The sequence below is a fragment of the Puma concolor genome, chromosome C2 (assembly GCF_028749965.1).
Source record: "Puma concolor isolate L17-30 chromosome C2, mPumCon1.1.hap2, whole genome shotgun sequence".
In the NCBI taxonomy this organism is placed as follows: domain Eukaryota; kingdom Metazoa; phylum Chordata; class Mammalia; order Carnivora; family Felidae; genus Puma; species Puma concolor.
The window spans coordinates 150,616,714-150,633,953 of NC_141675.1; positions in this window are offsets into that span (position 1 = coordinate 150,616,714).

The window sequence follows — 17,240 nt, forward strand, 5'->3', positions numbered from 1 at the left end:
TGGCGGTGTCTCTGTCTGGGTTATCTGGCAATGCCGGCTGCACTGGTAGCTCCTTTTGCCCTGTAGGAAGGGCTAAGCATAGTCTTAACTTCACATGGGCCTCCAGGTGCGAACAGCACTGGACAACCGATATTCTCTGCACAGGCATATGATCCCTGTGAGCACTGGCATTTAAGCTCAGTCTGCTTTCCTTCCTATGCTTGTGAGTGGCTTTTTGGCATGATCTATAGGAAAAAAGAACAACAGGGAAAGAAGACAGAAGAAAAGAAGGAAGGAAGGAAGGAAGGAAGGAAGGAAGGAAGGAAGGAAGGAAGGAAGGAAAGAAAGAAGGAAAGAAAGAAAGAGAAGGAAAGAAAGAAAGAGAAAGAAAGAAAGAGAAAGAAAGAAAGAGAAAGAAAGAAAGAAAGAAAGAAAGAGAAAGAAAGAAAGAGAAAGAAAGAAAGAAAGAAAGAAAGAAAGAAAGAAAGAAAAGGGAGAAGAAGGAAGGAAGGGAGGGAGGGAGGAAGGAAAGAAAGAAAGAAAGAAGGAAAGAAAGAAAGAAAGAAAGAAAGAGAAGGAAAGAAAGAAAGAGAAAGAAAGAAAGAAAGAAAGAGAAAGAGAAAGAAAGAAAGAAAGAGAAAGAAAGAAAGAAAGAGAAGGAAAGAAAGAAAGAGAAAGAAAGAAAGAGAAAGAAAGAAAGAGAAAGAAAGAAAGAAAGAGAAGGAAAGAAAGAAAGAGAAAGAAAGAAAGAAAGAAAGAAAGAGAAAGAGAAAGAAAGAAAGAAAGAAAGAGAAAGAAAGAAAGAAAGAAAGAGAAAGAAAGAAAGAGAAAGAAAGAAAGAGAAAGAAAGAAAGAGAAAGAAAGAAAGAGAAGGAAAGAAAGAAAGAGAAAGAAAGAAAGAAAGAAAGAGAAAGAAAGAAAGAAAGAAAGAAAGAAAGGAAGGAAGAAAGAAAAGGGAGAAGAAGGAAGGAAGGGAGGGAGGGAGGCAGGAAAGAAAGAAAGAAAGAAGGAAAGAAAGAAAGAAAGAAAGAAAGAGAAGGAAAGAAAGAAAGAGAAAGAAAGAAAGAGAAAGAAAGAAAGAAAGAGAAGGAAAGAAAGAAAGAGAAAGAAAGAAAGAAAGAAAGAAAGAAAGAGAAAGAAAGAAAGAGAAAGAAAGAAAGAAAGAAAGAGAAAGAAAGAAAGAAAGAAAGAGAAAGAAAGAAAGAAAGAAAGAAAGAAAGAAAGAAAGAAAGAAAGAAAAGGGAGAAGGAGGGAGGGAGGGAGGGAGGAAGGAAAGGAGAGGAATTGTATGTTTATACAATTGGGCTTATAATTCCTATCCAGGAAATACGTTTAGAGTCCACTGCAGACTTCCACAGGCACCATATGTGGCCAGATTTATTTTTCTCGTAAGTCTAACATGGTGTTTTGGCATTTTTCTTTGTCCACTGTATTGAATAACTATTACTGATTCGTACACTGCGCTCATCACAGGACCTCTGGGTGCATTAGCTGTGAGACACACACGGTTAGCTGATTTCCATGGTGTGACCTAAGATCCAATTTTCCCTTTATGGCTAATTCCAGTGTTTCGGACAAATACCATAAGAATAACTCATTTCTGGAGGAGACGGATTTGCGGAAAGATTTGGGTTTGGGAACTAATCAGGGCTCCAGTGTTCTGGCTCCTCTGCTCACATCCAAGGCCAAATTCATGTGATGTGAAGGGATGGATCCAGATACCTTCAAAAGTGGGGTCCCAAACCAGTGAGTCATATTATCTGTGTTTATTTAGAATTTTACTTTTATTGACGATCATCACCATTCCTGTGCTATTTCCTTGCACCAGATTGCTTTCAGTGTCATACTGCTTATGTTTACAAGGGTCCCGCAAGGTCAGGAAGTGAGGCAGAGAGAGTTAAGCAAGACTCTAGGGACACCTCTGGGTGGCTCAGTCGGTTAAGCGTCTGACTTCGGCTCAGATCATGATCTCACAGTTCGTGGGTTCAAGCCCCATGTTGGGCTCTGGGCTGACAGCCCCGAGCCCCGAGCCTGGAGCCTGCTTCAGATTTTGTCTCCTCTCTCTCTCTCTCTGTCTGTCTGCTCTCCTCCACTAGCATGTTCTATTTCTCTCTCTCAAAAATAAACATTAAAAAAAAATCTTTTTTTTAAAGAAGGGCTCTATCTAGGAAGCAAAGGTGGTTCCAAATCCTCCAGTTTCCAAGAAACAGTTTCCATCCCGGTGGGCCCACCATACCAGCATCTCTCGCACACGCTGGCTTTTATAGGACTGGGAATGCCTCCTCCTATTTTAGGTGCTTCCATTACTCTCTCTAAAGACCGTGCAGCCTCATCCTCAATACCCCTGCTGCCGAGTCACGTGGAGCAGCGTTACTACAAAGCATGAGTGCTATTAAACATTTTTTTAATGTTTATTTACTTGTGTGTGAGAGAGAGAGGGGCAGAGCACGAGTGGGGCAAGGGAGGGGCAGAGAGAGAGAGGGAGACACAGAATCCGAAGCAGGCTCCAGGCTCTGAGCCATCAGCACAGAGCCCGATGCAGGGCTCGAACCCACAAACCATGAGATCGTGACCTGAGCCAAAGTCGGACGCTTAACCAACTGAGCCACCCAGGTGCCCGTAGAGCATGAGCATTATTAATGGACAGACAGGAAGAACGACCTTCAATTTTGGAGCATTTTCTCAAAAAACACTAACGACTTGAGTGTGTTCCGAACCATATAGGTCAGTGGTTTTTGTGATGTCGTAGCAGTAGTTTAAAAGCGAGCACAGTGGCATTATATTATGTCATATCGTATCATATTAAAATTCATTCTTCCGGGGCGCCTGGGTGGCGCAGTCGGTTAAGTGTCCGACTTCAGCCAGGTCACGATCTCGCGGTCCGTGAGTTCGAGCCCCGCGTCAGGCTCTGGGCTGATGGCTCAGAGCCTGGAGCCTGTTTCTGATTCTGTGTCTCCCTCTCTCTCTGCCCCTCCCCCGTTCATGCTCTGTCTCTCTCTGTCCCAAAAATAAAATAAACGTTAAAAAAAAAAAAAATAAATAAATAAATAAAATAAAATAAAATAAAATAAAATAAAATAAAATTCATTCTTCCGAGCACTGGCTATTTTTCCTCATCAGGTGCTAGGGCGGATAGCTCTACCTTTGAGGCAGGAATAGAGGTGCCCACAACATAACCCAAAGAGGATCTCTGTCGTTTATGCCAAAGTCAAATATTTACGACACTTGGTCTTAACACGTTTTTATTAGGAGTACAGTCTGGACTGCACACATCTGTCTTCTGGACATCTTCACTGTAGTTATGTAATTCCAAGGAAATTAACAACACGTACCATATCCGCCCCCACTCAGGGGGAAACCACCCTGTGGTGGCTAAGCAACAAGACACAGTAGCAATTGGGAACAGTCTGATTGTATCAAAAGCAAAAAATTAAGATCCTTAAGCAATGATTTTGACATTTTTGGAAAGCAGTGCTGGACCATCTTTAAGTTTCCGAAAATTCAAAGACAGTCTATAATATTTCCTTGACAGTGTCTCATATCACATCTTCCCCGCGTCTACCTCCAAAGGCTGACCCTCACTGCAGTGCAAACCACACAAGAACAAGAACCTGTCTGGTGTGCCCACTGCTGGACCCTCAGCACCTGGACCGGCATGTGACACAGCAGTGACCACACAGGGAAGAACCTGCTGATTACCCGTGTCCACTGCTGGAGGGGGCTAGAAGGTTCTCCATGCAGATCCATTCCATGATCTGTCCTCAGATCATGGAGAAGAAAGAGAAAAGGAGAAGAAAGAGAAAAAGAAGAGAGGAGGAGGAAAGGGGAAGAGGAAGAGGAAGAAGAGAGAAAGCGGGGGCGGGGAGGGGGGAGACAAGAAGAAGAGGGGAAGAGAAGGACACGAGGAGGAGGTGAGTGACCTAAGGGGGAACTGGATCATGCCCTAAGCTGCCATTACACCAAAACATTTGAGTCAAGAGTTCCAAAATCAGGGGTGCCTGGGTGGCTCAGTCGGGGGAGCTGATTTGGTTGATTTCAGCTCAGGTCATGATTTCATGGTTCTTGGGATCGAGCCCCACTTTGGGCTCTGTGCTGACAGCAAGGAGCCTGCTTGGGATTCTCTCTCTCTCTCCCTCTGCCCCTCCCCACTCGTGTGTACACTCTCTCTCTCTCAAAATAAATAAATAAACTAAAAAAATAGAGTTTGAAAATCATGTAGTCAGACGATAAACTCCACTTAAGTATTTTCTACCCAGTATTTTAACACCACACAGTCTACACCTTAGACAAGCTGAAGATTTTAACCAGACTTCTGCTGCCAAGGCTTCCAATATTGTATTCCATAGGCACAGAAGTGCCTGCTCTTCCCTGCTCTGTTTACAACAAATCTCTAGCCAATGACAGCAAAGTCCAGCCTCATGTGGTCATGTTGGTCTCATGCCAGCCTTGCCTCTGCATCCGTAGTGATCACTGTCTAAGGTGATGCCTCTATGGAATGTCACACCCAGTGCCGACACTGCCACAGAAGCAGCCAGGCTCCCTCAACCCATGGCACCTTGCTAATGGCCCTGGAGAAGCTGTGCAGAAGGGAAGGGAGGTCCTCACTCAGGCAACCATCTCAGCTTGGGGTCTACAGCTGGATTCTCTTCCAATAGGGTGGATTTACCAATCTTTCCTTCCTCCATGCAAATCTTCCCACAGGCCCCCACATCTCCAGGGCCAACGGGACCTTGGGCAGAAACCACGAATTGCAAGGAGCCCTGACCTTGACCTCCCATGGGACACACATCAATATTTATCTTAAGGGTAAAGGTCCATCCATTTATTTTTTTTAAAAAAATTTTTTAACGTTTATTTATTTTTGAGACAGGGAGAGACAGCATGAACGGGGGAGGGTCAGAGAGAGAGGGAGACACAGAATCTGAAACAGGCTCCAGGCTCTGAGCTGTCAGCACAGAGCCCGACGCGGGGCTCGAACTCACGAACCGCGAGATCATGACCTGAGCCGAAGTCGGATGCTTAACCGACTGAGCCACCCAGGCGCCCCAAGGTCCATCCATTTAAAACTAAGACACAGTGCAAAGACTCAACTTGCCGAAAGAACACAACGGTACTTTCACTGCCTAACTTTACAAACACCTATTTCCCAGGAAGAGAGTTCTAGACTTAAAATAAATGAATAAATACAAGGTTCTGACCCCTCTGTGCATACCCAAGACACATTTCTTGATGATACACATTCATAAATTTACTGAGAACTTGGCAGCTGTAGTCAGTGGCATTGTCCCTTAGTATAGTAACTGTGGTTTTGTTCTAGTTCCTTAAAAAAAAAAAACATTTTTAACATATCTTCCATTTTTTTTAAATATATTTTCTCATTCCTGCCATTCAAATCATTTAAAATGCTTCCTCAAGATCTACATCAATAGTGTTGAAAAAAATGAATGGGAACAGGAATGAACCTTAATGGAATAGAGTTCCGGCTCTGAAGATGCTACGAATCCATGCTTCATTTTTAAAATTTAACCCCTCCTCTTCCAAACCTGCCTCTGGAGGCCTGATGGGTGCTGAGTGACCCCAGATCTCCAAGGTCCTGCTAGAATTCAGATCGGCGGTCTTCTGACTGTCTGTCTGCAAGTGCCATCCTTGAAGATTTGTGGCATTTATACTTTCTCTTGTAAGGATCACTTTTTTCCATAGCAGGCAGACCCAAAATAAACTAAACCTAAAATAAAGCAGACAGGCCCCTCAAGTAAGCTATTTTTTGCACTGTATGGTCCATGTGAAGAAATCCTCCGTTTGTTTGTATTCTGATTTTTCAAAACTTTAAATCTGTAAATAAGTGCATGTGTTGCTTTAGGAGAGGGTAAATATTTTGCCTAAAAAAAAAAAAAAAAAAAAAACCCAAACCCCAGCCTAAACTTTCATGTTTTCTTTTGGGTCCTCTTCGATTCACTTCTCCGCCTCTAAGGATGAAGTGGCGGGGAGTTAATCAACTCCGAAGGTTTCATGACTGTTTGGGCGTGGGGCTCGCCCCGAAGCTGTTCCCCATAAGCGGCATCTTTAAAACCATGTGCAAATAGCAGATTAGCGGCCGCAAAAGACTGTTCAGCAGCATCAATAAAACCTCAGCATCAGGCACAGGGAGTCAATGGTCAGAGGGTCCCAGGAGGTCTCCCACACAGGATGCGCATCTTGTTACAGAATTCCTCAATGCCTTTTTGCTGTCTCCCTAATGACCAGTTAAATGGGCTCCCTCGAGGATGCTTGAGTCAGCGCCAGCTTGAAACTGCTGAAGAAACATCCTCTTTTACTGGAAATGATTTCCATCAAACTGCCTTGTGCCATATTTAGACTCACAGCTTAGTAACACCCAGCAGAAGGGGCTACGTTTGCAGGGCCGGTGGCCCCGTGCTGTGAGAAAAGAGCTTGCTGTTGTCTGGCCCCCGTGACCGCAGGCAGCACGCTGCAGCCAGCCAGACAGAATCGCTTCGCTGTCTCTGGAGAGCCAGGCTCCCTGGTGCTGGGGTCACAAATCCCAGACGTGAGCGGGGAGGCAACGGTCCCAGGCCACCCGCATCTGCCTGGTAGAGAATGTCAAAACCCAGCGATCTGCTCACCTGAGCTCAACAAGGCAGATGGCAAGCAAAAGTCTCTTCGCCCCCTTTTGAATTTAAATCACAGAAAAAGGTCACAGAAAAATGAATGGGTATAGTTCTGCTAAAAAGCCGAATCACGAAATTAGAGAACTTTAAAAAGCATATTATACATACGTACACAAATACATAATGTAATGTAACTATTTAAGTGCAATTATGTAATACTCTCCCCAGTTTTTCCCTTGGCTTCTCTCTTCTCTGTCTTCTGGCTCCTCTCCTATCAGCCCACCTGCCCACATGAACTCCTACTCATAACATAGCTTGTGTTCTTTTTCTTCTTTATACTCATACAATTGTGGACAGACTCACAGACAGGCGTATAGATAGATCATTTCTGCCATCGCTTTCTACAAAAATGAGATTCTATTTATAAGCACTTCTCTGCATTTTGTGCTTCTCTCTCGACAGGATTTAGGAAAATGCCTCCAGACAAGCCCTACAGGTCCAGCTCTTGGCTCTGACAGCATTTGGTGCATTCCAGAACATGCAAGCCTCCTCTCATTCTTCCAGTCGCTCCCCTCTGGGTGGGTGAAACCCCTTGAAACACTGTCCTGCTCTTTTTCCATGACTTTCCACTGGAAATCAGAACACAGAATGCTTGCTCAAGTCTTCAATTTATTTCCTTTAACAGAGAACAAGAAAGCTGCTCCTGTGATCCTTAGCACAGGCCTGTCTCCTATTCGGTGCAGAAGGCAGCGCTGTTTCAAAGCCTAGGTTTTGTTATTATTCAGGTGTCGTGAGGGGACAGATCAGGAGACCGCTGCTATTGAAGAGACAGTTGGTTACTCATGGTTCCCAAGAGGAGAGGGCACACCATCCCCAAGGTGGGAGAGAAACTTGGGCAAGGGCCTCTATGGTGGTTTTCACTGGAAGGAACCAGCAAGACAGGGTACGCAAGGCAAGCCAGTTTAGGATTGGCTATTATGAGTAAGTTCAATGGGCTCCAGGTTACAGGGGTGTCTAAAGTGGTCTGGTATCTGGTCCTGGAGTGATTAGGGAAGGGTAACACCGGCCCCCAGTATAGGAGCTCTGGAGAGACCAAAAATGGAAGCGCCTGGAGGTATGGGTTTCAGGTCAGTTGGTTTGCAAGCGAAAAGTGCCCCCTCAGGGAAGTTGATTGTCATCACTAGGAATTAGCTAGCCCTGGGAAGGGCAGTGCCACATCAACCACCGCGGCCTGTTTGCCAAAACATCAAGAATACAGAACATAAGAAAACATCGTAAACGCAAATGCCTAGCACACTCAAACGATATTTGGTAACTGACCGGCACATTAATCAAGGATATGCAACACATTCGGCCTCCTGCCCAGAAACACAGCTCCACAGATTCAGCCAGGTTGTTGCACAGGGCCTTGGGTTCGGAGGAGTGCATAGGAGTTCATCTGAGGGGCGGGTGGGGAAGGGTACGTCTAGTAGCTAAGCAAAGCCAAGCAGAGCTGGAACTGGGGCAAGGAGGATGACCACAGCCACTGTTTGGTCTACACAGCCTGATGTCTTATCTAGAGACACCCAGCTGGCCTCAACTGCCTTGCTTATTTGGGCAATTGCTGAAGGTCCTGGAACTGAAGATCCATCCGGAGTTGCATCAACTCTCTTCTCCAAAATTAAGGGGTCTTCCCCTTGAGTCGCAGTTGAGGAACCTTGGGCTTAGGAAACCCAGATCTTTATAGAGGTCCACAAGGAAACCGGCCCAAACCTTTGCTTCCTTCAGAGACACTATCTCTATCATCCAAGGATGGGAACTCTATGAACGTCCTCAAAAAGATAGTCCAGAAAGAAGGACAGTTAGTATTCTTCCCATGAGACATCCGAGACTTGAGAGACGGAGACCTGTGGTGAATTGTGACCCCAAGAGCAATCATGCCCTGCCAGGAATTGTCCCAAGTGCACCATCTTATTAACTACCTCAGCCACTCTGGGTGGCATCAGCCTTCGCATCCTGTGGATTCAGAAATGCATGTACGCTTCAGCTTCAGCATCAACAACACAAAACTAAAAAGTGACCCCCAAAATGGGTTCAGATTTGATTCCAGTGCTTGTGTCCCTTTGATGACATCACGCTGTTGAGAGGCGCCAGAAATGGGAAAAGATCATCTCATTCCTGGCACATGACTGAGAACTGGCAGCAGAGAAATCCAGGGTGGGGATCCAGAGAGCTAAAAACTGGGTTCAGCACTGAGGGAAGGAGACAGTAAGATACTCTGCTCATCTACCACCCACCACTGCCCCAGCACGCTCTGGAAGATGCAACTCTCACACAGCATAAATAATGACTCCGTTTTCTATTAAGATATTCCACCTGCTGTGATAATGTGGCAATTGGATAGCTTTGGCTATCAGTCTTTTGAGTTCTTACCCCTTGTTGGACACTGTTCCAAGTGCTGGTGGTAAGGGACCACAGAGTGTATGTGCTCTCAAAGTGAGCATGTGACCACAATGGAAAACAAACTCTATCCCTAAGGAGCTTGGCCATTTTCTTGTGGGTGGAGACATCTGGTTGTCCGGAAGATGTATATGTTCCAAGTACGTGGGTAGGAGTTTTGCCAAAAACAAGGTGATATTTACTGCGCACTTCCTCAACATCACCTACCGAAAAAATAACTTTGGAAGGTTCTGTCTAGGTAGTCAGGTGTTAGGTTCATCTAGAGGTAATCACGGACGTCATAAAACAAATCTCAAACTGACTTAAAGCCTCATAGGCAACTGATGTCCTGCATGAAGGTTTCAGTCCCACTCAGAGCAGCAGGACAACCATAGAATAACTGTGCTTACCTGAAAGGGTAGAAAAATACTTTGAAGTTGACAGGTTGAAGGATTGTAAATATAGACAGTTAGGATGTTTAGCCTGTGTTTCTCCATTCCAGAAATATTTATTTGCAGTCCACCAGGGTCCAGGTCGGCATTGCCTCCTCCTGTATCTTGGACATTTTCCATTTCCAGAACTTCAAAACAGAACTTCAAATGTTTTAACTTCGGGCTTCCTTTTTTAAAACCTTTGTATGGGGGCGCCTGCGTGGCTCAGTCAGGTAAACATCTGACTTCGGCTCAGGTCATGATCTCATGGCTTGTGAGTTTGAGCCCCGCATCGGGCTCTGTGCTGACAGCGCAGAGCCTGGAACCTGCTTTGGATTCTGTGTCTTCCTCTCTCTCTCATGCTCTCTCTCTCTCTCTCTCTCTCTGTCTCAAAAATAAACATTAAAAAAAGTTTTAATAAAATCCTTTGTATGTTTTTGATATTTAACAAAGAATAATTACTAATATTGGCTATGATAATCTTCAAGAATCTAGAAATTTTTATCACGTCTATCTAATCTGGGAAACAATGATTTATTTAATGAATGTACTGTCTTTATGTTTTGTGTCACTGGGACCTAAACTACATGCAATTAAATTTTAAATTAACCTAATAGATAAGAACCACTTAAAGCTTCCTCTTCCCTCACTCATCCTCTGAAAAAAAAACAATTTAAGATTCTGCCCAAGGGTGGTAAGTAGAGTGTATTCTCAACTTTCCACACTGCAGGGCTAAGCAGCCATGGGATGCTAGGCATATTTGGATTTAAGGATGTATTGACAGATCCTCACACTGTCCCTCCTCTCCACCAAACGATAAAAGTCAAATACATTCTTTTGTGCTTTTTGGGCACCTAGGTGGCTCAGTCGGTTGAGCATCTGACTTCAGATCAGGTCACGATCTCACAGTTTGTGAGTTCGAGCCCTGCGTCGAGCTTGCCGCTATTGGCACATACAACGCCCACTTCAGATCTTCTGTTCCCTCTGTCTCTGTCCTTCCCTGGCTCGCTCTCTCTCTCTCTCTCTCTCTCTCTCTCTCAGAAATAAATAAAACATTTAAAAAATTAAAAAAAAATTTTTTTTTCGTCTTTCCAATTACCAAGTATGTGTGAATTGAAGTGCTTCCATCCATGTCTGGATTCATTCTAACCTCAACCCCATACCTGATCCCCTCTCGGGTCCAGAAGAATTTAATGTCCTATTTGTATCATGGGGCAAGACAGGGTGTTGTTACGGGTTGGACTGTGTCCTCTTCCCAAACTCACATACTGAAGTCCTAACCCCAGTTACCTCGGAATATGATCTGGAAGTAAGATCATTACAGATATCATTAGTTAAGATAGGGTCATTAGGGTGGCCCTTAATTCAACGGGACCAGTGTCCCTGTAAAAAAAAGGCGGGGGGAGGGAGGGAGGCGGAATTTGAACACAGACACACTCACACATACACAGAGGGAGAGTACCATGTAAAGATGAAGGCAAAGATCAGAGTGATGGGTCTATAAATGAGGGAGCCCCAAAGAGTGCCTCCAAACCCCTAGATGCCAGGAGAGGACGGAACAGATCCCTCCCACAAGCCTCTGAAGGAAACAACCTGCCACCACTTTGACCTCAAACTTCTAGTCTCCAGAACCGAAGCCATAAATTTCTACAGTTTAAACCACCCCGTTGTGGTGCTTAGTTATGGCAGCCCTAGAAAATTAATGTGTCTTCATATCTCACAGAGAGAAAGTCAACGGGAAAATACGTACTACTTATGTCCAGGGTCCACTGCCGGGTCAATGCAGCATTTACCAGATGCCGAGCGGGGAGAGGGAATATTGCTGGCCCTTCCATGCAGGTGAGTCCCCCAAAATTTGTGGCCCAGGTTGAGACTGAGGCACTCCCGTGTCTATGTATAAGTGTCCACAAGCTACCAATCAAATTAACAAACTGTTAAATAATGTTTTATCCTTCTACCTTGACAACTCTACCTTCACACTAACGAAATAAGAAAATATGTGAAGCCGTGGTTTTTGTTTGATTAAATGCCAGCAAAATACAGTAATTAACATTGTTAGGCAGTAATTAACATTTTAGTGTTCTCATGGGTCAGCATTTTTAGCACAGTAATAAAATTGAAATGTACGTAATTGATTAAATATTACAAATTTATCCCTTAAAATTTTTTTTTACTTTCATTTCAAATGTCATTATAAGCAAAATTATCACTTAATTTGCACTCTATCGACCATAAGCCAACTGAGACAGTAGAGTTTTTAAAAATTTTCAATTTCAAAGAAAACCTTTGCTCTGTTTAGGCAGCAGTGAGTGAAATCATCAATAACAGTTTTAAGGCAGGTCTTAAATTTGTAAACAACACATGAATTTTGCATATCGTGTTCAAATAGAAAATATCACAAAATATTTTAACTGCACCCTATAGATCACGAAAATATATTGGGATTTTCACCACTTCTTGAAGCAGCATCTAAGTAATATGTAAATATCTAAGAATATATGAAAAATCAATGTCATGCTTCATACGTGTTACATCAAACCTGGATGTATAAAAATTCAGGAATAATTGCAAGCGTTTTTTTTTTTAAGTTTATTTATTTATTTTGAGAGAGAGAGAGAGACAGAGCAAATGTGCAAGTGGGGGAGGGGCAGAGAGAGAGGGAAAGAGAATCCCAAGCAGGCTCCACACTGTCAGCACAGAGCCTGATATGGGGCCCAAACTCACAAAACTGTGAGACCATAACCTGAGCCGAAACCAAGAGTTGGACACTTAACTGACTGAGCCATCCAGGTGCCCCAATTCCAAGTGTTTAATGTTGCAAAATATTTCTCAGCTACTATGAGCAACTGTTCAGAACACTGATGCCTCAGTATCCCTAAAACCGCACATTAGAACATAAAGAGAAGCAAGAATAGCAAAGTTTGGAACTATTGGAAAGTGATCCTTCATTTTGTGAGAATACGTTGTCACCAGCATATCTAAGAGAAGGACGGACAAGTTCCTTAATGCATCCTTTCTCTAGGTGTCTCCCCAAAGCTGAGCCCATCCCCAGCAACAGCAGCAGGACCCATGTAGGGTTGACAGATAAATTACAGCATACTCAGGACATACTTCTACTAAAAAGAAGTATTCATTGTGTATCTGAAATTCACATTTATCTTGGTGTCCCAGAGTTTGATTTGCCATAACAGACCCATACTCCTTCATGGCAGTTGGGCCCGGCGATCTCTCATTTAAGCACCCAAGAAGACGAGATGTGGAGGGGTGTTCCCCTGGCACCTGAATGGTGTCAGTCACTATAGCAGATGTTCCAATGACTTGAGGCAACCTTGCCTGTGCCAAACACGGGATCCCTGAAGACAGAGGTGCCCATCTGTTTGTTAAGGCAGGTTCTCTTTCTGCCACATGGGAAACAATCATGCACACACTTCTTACCGGCCCCCAATAAGTCAACTCCATTCTTCTCCCATTTATTGTTCTATTCGTAAATATCGACTGTGCCCACACCAGGAGCCACACGCTCACCCAGGCACAGAGGAAGTGGGGAGGAAGGAGGTAAGGTATTACACCAACAACTAAGAGAGAAGCCTACTGCACAGTCACCTGCAGTCTCTCAGGAGAGACAGGGCACACCCCTAATAGCAAGAACATGGGCCAGAGGTGGCGCCCGTGGAGGTCAGAGGTCGCTTCAGAAAGAAGCAGTCTCTAATTCACCTCAGATGCAGACAGGCTTAATAGAGAAGCAAACACAGGAGTTTGAATGTCACATGTGAAAACATGCTAGAAAACAGTGTCATGAGGCAAAACTCATACATCCTAGAAATAAAATTTGAAAAATCCTATGAAATTGTTTTTTTTTTCTTTAATAGTAGAGAAATTGGCCATAATTATCCTGTAAAGAAACCCACTAGCACTAGCCAAGGAGCAGATTAGTCCCTCTCCGGGGAGCGGAAGTTGAGGCCACGATGTTTTCCTAGCATCAGACAAGGCACCGGACAAACCCCTAGCACTTCTGGTTAGGGACACCCTGCAGCGTCCCCCCAGCCATGCTGCACATGGCGTATTGCGCCTTTGGCTATTGAACTGAAAACAAAGACCCCTTTTTGTGGTTCTAGCAATCTCTAGGAGATCTTTTTCCTGGAAATTTTAAGACTTATTTCTCACATCAGCTCCATCTAAATTGATGATACCTCTGACCTTCTCATCTAATTACACTAGTATTTTGTCCCTTTTTCTATTAAATGGTTCCATTACATAACCCATTATGGGATTATGAGCCTACTCTAGGATTTCTCTTCTCTTCCACAGTGAGAACAGGATTCTTTTTTTTTTTTTTTTTTAGAGAGAGAGAGACAGCATGAGCAGGGGTGAGGGGTAGAGGGAGTAGGGAGGGTGGGAGAGAGAGACAGAGAGAGAGAGAGAGAGAGAGAGAGAGAGAGAGAGAGAATCTTAAGCAGGCTCCACACTCAGCACAGAACCCAACACTGGGTTAATCCCATGTTAATCCCATGACCCTCGATCATGACCTGAGCCAAAATCAAGAGTCAAGAGTTGGACTCTTCACCAACTGAGCCACCCAGGCACCCCAGGACAGGACTCTGAAACATTGAATGCACATATGATGACTGTAGTAGTTAATACATAACTTGTTCTGTTACCTATGACTTTCAAAACCCTTACTTGACAAATGCTCTTACTAACACTGGAGTAGAAGACACAGACAACCAAAATTCTGCCAAAATGGTGTGTGCCCTCACTTACAGAGAAATGTGTAGACTGGGTCACAAGACAAAGACAAAATGGAGAGAACTGAAAAGCAGGACGTAAAGCGACAATGTTCCAGAGGAGAAAAAAGGGGAATGAAAACCTGAGTGAACAACGGGAAGTGAAGGAAAGAGCCTGAAGGGCCCCCTTCAAGACACCAGGTGTAAAAAGATGTGGGGAGCTGCCGCGGGCAGCCCAGATCAGCCCTCCTCCTGACTTTTGAATCAGAAAAGTGTCCGTGTCAAACAACATGCTCCTAATGTGTTATGAATTTCTATAGGGACCTGGTTAAAGGTAGAAATTAAGTTAGTGGACAGATATTTATGAGAACATCATTAGGAAGACCTGTACTTCCTTACTAGGGAGTCGTATAAGTGAATTCTCTACTGTAACAACTAGCAAATTAACGTGGCATGGACTTTCCACTGGTTCCTGCCCCACGGTATTTGCCACATTTTGAGTTCTGAACCACTCTTTTCATTTTATTTCCTCCTGCCTGATATTCGGCTTTCATCTAGCCTATTGGGAACAGTTGCTATATTTGTGATTATTATGCAGGAGTTATCAAACAGAATTCTACAGCAGCATGCACCAGTGATACGCACAGATTACTAAATCAAGGCAGGGAATTCAACAAGAAAAATTAACTCACTGTGTTACCTATTATCATGGAGAGAGGTTGACTTTAGTGAAGACTTCTTCATCGAGGGCAGTAGGGCCAGTAATGATATGCCTAAACCATATTAATAGCAACTGCACTGCTAATTTCATTAGCATTTGCATTATCATTATATATTAATTACTACAGTCAAGCCACCAAAGACTCGTATCCGAATCTGACAGCACCAATTCCCCGGATGCCTTTTGTGGTTGCTGAATGATTACTGTTCAACAGTTTGCTGCCTTTGACAAATACAGAGCAACATAGGCTTCCCCGCTTTGATAAGGCCGAGAGCACACACATCGTTGAAGCCAAACCAACAAGTCCTCCAACACTTTGGGAGAACACTGCACAGAAGAATGAAGGAACGAATGATAGAACACCAGGCACATTGGTGCAGAGTTCCATCTTGGCTCCAGGTGGAAGGTTTTTGCTCAAATACAAAACAGTCTTCAATTACTGACATTTCCCGTGGTTTTCTCTGACGATGTGTGCTATTTGAAAAAAAAAAAGTCAGTGGTCAACCAAGTGTGGAAAACACGGGGGTAAACAGAAACGTGGATCTTACTGCAGACTTTCTCAGAGGCTTTAATATGGTACATCTTGTGACTCCATGAGAGGGGGATAGAGTTTGCAGAGTTTCCTAAAATCTATTTGACCATCTAATCTCTTTTCTCACTGCATATCCCTTAGAATTATTAATCCCAGGAATGCACTTTTGAAAAAGCAGAAGTAGTAGGATAGAATTGAAGCCAGAGAGTGAGCGTTCCTTAAAAGTAGAGACTAGAGAAGAAAGAAAGAAAGAAAGAAAGAAAGAAAGAAAGAAAGAAAGAAAGAAAGAAAGAGAAAGAAAGAAAGAGAAAAAGAAAGAGAAAGAAATAAAGAGAAAAAGAAAGAGAAAGAAAGAAAGAGAAAAAGAAAGAGAAAGAAAGAAAGAAAGAAAGAGAAAAAGAAAGAGAAAGAAAGAAAGAGAAAAAGAAAGAGAAAGAAAGAAAGAAAGAGAGGAAGAAAGAAAGAAAGAAAGAGAAAAAGGAAGAAAGAAAGAGAGAGGAAGAAAGAAAGAAAGAAAGAAAAGAAAGAAAGAAAGAAAGAGAGGAAGAAAGAAAGAAAGAAAGAAAGAAAAGAAAGAAAGAAAGAGAAAGAAAGAAAGAAAGAAAGAAAGAAAGAAAGAAAAAAAGAAAGAAAGAAAGAGAAAGAAAGAAAGAAAAAAGAAAGAAAGAAAGAAAGAAAGAAAGAAAGAAAGAAAGAAAGAAAGAAAGAAAGAAAGAAAGAAAGAATTTCTATTTAAGGGAAACTTATTGTCACTAGAGGCTCCCTAATTTCCAAATAAACCTCCAGTCCACACTGGCAGAAGACTCTAATGCCATTCTCAGCATCTCTGCAAATTATTGGGGCCTTATATTCTCCTGGATACTCTGGCCCCGAGCCTCAGGCTCCACTGAACCAAGAACTGATGGACCATCTCTGCTCTGGTGCACAGTCTCCTTCCACCCCACATAAACCCAAATATGGAATGTCAACCCTTTCTTAGATTTTCACCAAAACCACACAAATAAACAAACCCTCTGATGAGTTCTGTTGGTGTTTAGCGAGCTTTGCGAAATTCTGGGGAGGCATTTGGAAATTCTACGGCAACAGTGTGATTGCAAGCAACTCGAAATTGAGTTCTAGACATACCTATGCTTTCTTTGTTTTAAAGCTTTATTGAGGCATAATTTATGTACCATAAAATTCACCTGTTGGAAGTACAACTAAATGGGTTTTAGTAGAGTCACAAGGTGAGGACATGCTTCTTCCTTCATTAGTTCTGAGACCTTGGGCTCCAGTCTCCCACAAAACGATTGGTCTTCCCTTTACCCCACCTCCTCTGTGTCTCTCTCACCCTCAAATTCAGTTTCTTTCGTTTACAGATCTTTGACTCCCTTGCCTGCAGCCAATCCCTTCTAATCCCATCTCTCAACTCCAGGTAGCATATCAGAGACACTTCTCTTCCAGAGAGACATTCAGACATCAGAGTTTAAAAATAAAATAAATAGGGGTGCCTGGGATGCTCAGTTGGTTGGGCGTCCAACTTCGGCTTGGGTCATGATCTCGCAGTCCGTGAGTTCAGGCTCCACGTGGGGCTCTGTGCTGACAGCTCGAAGCCCGGAGCTTGCTTCGAATTCTGTGTCTCCCTCTCTCTCTCTCTCTTCCCTCCCCTCCTCGTGCTCTGTCTCTCTCTCTCTCTCTCTCAAAAATAAATAAAAATTTTTAAAAATAAAGTAAATAATTAATAAAGACTTTATAGCACTAGCCCAATGCGCACCTCCCCTATAGAAACCACGTGATTAATGCTATCAGGTCACTTCTGGAAAGACCTTGGCTCTTCCTTTATATATTATC